This window comes from Heptranchias perlo, chromosome 5 (assembly GCF_035084215.1).
Source record: "Heptranchias perlo isolate sHepPer1 chromosome 5, sHepPer1.hap1, whole genome shotgun sequence".
NCBI lineage: Eukaryota > Metazoa > Chordata > Chondrichthyes > Hexanchiformes > Hexanchidae > Heptranchias > Heptranchias perlo.
Window position 1 is genome coordinate 72,935,624 of NC_090329.1, and position 3,511 is coordinate 72,939,134.

Consider the following 3,511-nt stretch of genomic DNA (forward strand, 5'->3'; position numbering starts at 1 on the left):
GCCTCACTGCCTTTATTCAAGGTCAAGAGCAGTATAAGTAAAAGGCATATTGGTATATATATTTTGACTTACATATTGGCGCTCCAACGTGAGGTGTGAGATGTTGTTGGTACAAAGTATAAGTATTTGATTTAGGTTGTTGTTTAAGTATTCGGATTTTTGTACAAGATGTAAGTATTTGGGTTGCTGTGATTGATAAACAGGCAAAGTTGGGTCACATGTTTTGGGATCAAGGGAGACCCGTTTTCCAGCTGACCAGGTTGTAAGCAGCCTGGAGGACCCCCATCAGCGCTTCTTTAAAGGGATCATGCAGGATTTACAGGTTAGTTGCTGGATTATTGCTTCTGACTGCTGATGCATTTGTACCTGTTTTTGGAGGTCTCTTTTATTTGAATATAAGACATGGGGACATAGCCTAAAAATCAGAGCCAGGACTTGCAGGAGTGAAGTTAGGAAACGCTTCTACATGCAAAGGGTGGTAGAAGTTTGGAACGCTCTTCCGCAAACGACAGTTGATGCTAGCCCAATTGTTAATTTTAAATCTGAGATTGATAGATTTTTGTTAACCAAAGATATAAAGGGATATGTGGCTAAGGCGGGTATATGGAGTTAGGTCACTGATCAACCATGATCTCATTGAATGGAGGAACAGGCTCAAGGGGCTAAATGGCCTACTCCTGTTCCTATTGTCCTATGTTCCTATAATAAAGTTTAAATACTCTACAGGGAGTGTGCTGGTAGCTGACAGGCAACAGCAAGGGCACTGGCAGAGTGGCAGGGGTGGGGCAGGAATGCTGTCATCCTGAGAGAGGACAGCAGGTTCATGTTCCATGGAGCCACTGCCACTTGCTGCCTCCTGTTATGCGCCACCTTCTCCTGCAAGAAAGCGGAACATGTGTCAGTGAATGTCCTGCAAGGTGTTTGGGTGATCTGGCTGCAATGGTGATTAGCTGTCAGTGTGTGTGACCTGTGAGTTGTGGCTTGCAACAGTGGTAATGTGTGAGGGTGAGAGGAAGCATCTGATTGGAAGAGTTGAGTACTGATTGAAAGAGTTTGTTGGTAGGTGGGTGATGGGGGGTGTAGTGCGTGGTGCAGTGGGTGAGGCTAGTGGTGCAGTTGGTAGAAGACACCACTTGATAGTTGACCTCATTCACCTTAACCATTCGTGTCAAAGCGTTGAACTTCTTCCTGCACTGCATCCATGTTCGTGGTGCTATGCTTCTGCCATTGACTTCGACCCTTATTGCCTCCCACTACCTCAGGAGCGTATGTCTGGAGGGCCTCTTTACCTCCTGCAGATATAGGATGCCCCTCCTTCTGTACATCTTTTGCATCAAGGCCTCTAATGCATCATCAGAAAACCTTGATGCACACTGTCTCGCAGGCCTGGTACAAATTCAGATCAGCAGATTGGTGAGGTCTGGCATGCAGATTGGAGGATGTGGGATTTAGTTATTTAATATTTTAACATAACTGAACAGTTTGTAAACACAGGGATAGGACCTTCATCGGTGTTTTATGTGTGTGATGTCTGATCTCCGTTCAGACTCCGTGCGGACCCATATCTTATATTTTGCAAATAAGAGGTGCCTTTAAGTGATGCTAGCCACTCACGAGATCGGGGCCCCCTGCTGGTGAGCAGCCACTCAACAGCACAGCTAGGCCTGGCTGCTCACAGCTATCAGGTAAATCACCTGGCAGCATAAATGTTCCGTGCTGCCTGCATCTCAACATCCAGGCACAGGTTAATTGCGCACCGTGACCCCCGCGCCCAGTTTTAGGGGTTATCCAATATAACCCCCTAGTGTTTAATTGGCCTCTGCCCCAATTTCTTCTGCCTAACATTGTAGAACCAGGTACTGATGAAAAAGAGGAATATTAGTCCCACATCTTCAAAAGCTGGAAATCTGAAATAAAAACAGAAAATGCTGGAAATACTCAGCAAGTCAGGCAGCATCTGTGGAGAAAGAAACCGAGTTAACATTTCAGGTTGATGGCCTTTCAATAGAATTGGAAGAAGTTAAAGATTTGACAGTTTTTAAGCAAGTAAAGTGCCAGGGAAAGGGAGGAGGAAGGGGAGGGGAGGAAAGAACAAAGGGGAAGGTCTGTGATAGAATGGAGGGCAGGAGTGATTAAATGACAAAAGACAAGGAGGGTGGTAATGGGATGAGTAAAGAAACAAAAGATGGGTCTAGAGGAGCTGTAAATGGCAACAGCAGAACCATAACCAACATCTGCTGTCTGAAAAAAATGGCAGCAGTGGTTATGATCTGAAGTTATTAAAATCCGGAAGGTTGTAAGGTGCCAAATCGAAAGATGAGGTGCTGTTCCTCGAGCTTCCATTGAGCTTTATTGGAACAGTGTAGGAGGCCGAGGACAGAGAGGGAGTGGGATGGGGATTTAAAATGGCAAGCGTCAGGGAGATCAGGGTCACGCTTGCGGACTGAGCAGAGGTGTTCAGCAAAGTGATCACCCAATCTGCGTTTGGTCTCCCCAGTGTAGATGAGACCGCATCACGAGCGGCGAATACATTATACTAAATTGAAAGAAGTACAAGTAAATCGCTGTTTCAACTGGAAGTAGTATTTGGGGCCCTGGACAGTGGGAAGGGAGGAGGTGAAAGGACAGGTGTTGCATCTCCTGTGTTTGCACGGGAAGGAGAGCGGGTGTTGGGGGTGATGGAAGAGTGGGCCAGGGTGTCATGGAGGGAACGGTCCCTTCGGAATGCTGAAAGGGGAGGGGAGGGGAAGATGTGTTTGGTGGTGGGATCGCGCTGGAGGTGGCAGAAATGGTGGAGGATGATACGTTGAATGTGGAGACTGGTGGGGTGGAAGGTGAGGACAAAGGGGACCCTAGCATGGTTCTAAGAGGGAGTTGTAGGGGTGAGGGCAGAAGTACGGGAAATGGGATGTACACGGTCCTGTCAATTACAGTGGAGGGGAATCCTCGACTGAGGAAAAAGGAAGACATATCGGAAGCCAAGTTGATGAAATTTTCCAGTTCGGGGCGAGAGCAGGAAATGGCACCAATACAGTCATCAATGTAATGGAGAGTTGAGGGAGGGGACCTGAGTAGGACTGGAACAAAGAATGCTCCACGTATCCCACAAAAAGGCAGGCATAGCTAGGACCCATACGGATTCCCATAACACCACCTTTTATGTGGAGGAAGTGAGTGGAGTCAAAGAAAAAGTTGTTCGACTTAAGGACAAGTTCAGCCAGGCAGAGGAGGGTGGTGGTGGATGGGGACTGGTTGGGCCTCTGTTCAAGGAAGAAACGTAGAGCTCGTAGGCTGTCCTGGTGGGGGATGGAGGTGTAGAGGGACTGGATGATCATGGTGAAAAGGAAATGGTTAGAGTCGGGAAACTAGAAACTGTTAAAGTGGTGGAGGGCGTCGCAATAGTCCCGCATCGTACCCGCTAATACTAGCAGATAACTTATAATCTTTCATCCTTTCCCATTCTCATTTTGTTTCCCACACCAAGGGGTAGATTTTGACTCAGTGCAAACTT